Source organism: Sinocyclocheilus grahami, unplaced genomic scaffold (assembly GCF_001515645.1).
Source record: "Sinocyclocheilus grahami isolate Dianchi unplaced genomic scaffold, SAMN03320097.WGS_v1.1 scaffold659.1, whole genome shotgun sequence".
Classification (NCBI taxonomy): Eukaryota; Metazoa; Chordata; class Actinopteri; order Cypriniformes; family Cyprinidae; genus Sinocyclocheilus; species Sinocyclocheilus grahami.
Genome location: NW_015505838.1, coordinates 43191 through 43398, shown reverse-complemented (window position 1 = coordinate 43398; position 208 = coordinate 43191).

Here is a 208-nt window from a genome sequence, read left to right as displayed (position 1 = left end):
TTGATCAGTTGCAACATTCCAAGGTCTGCCTTTCCCCAATATTGACTGTAGATTATAGCAACAATGAATAACAAATGCTCATCTGGGTCTCACAGGGTTTGAATGAAAAGAGAATTCATGGTGTGATTCAAGAGATGATTGAAATAGTGCTGGCTTCAGATAACCAGATGAGTAGCCTGTTACACAGCACTACTACTGATGATGGTCA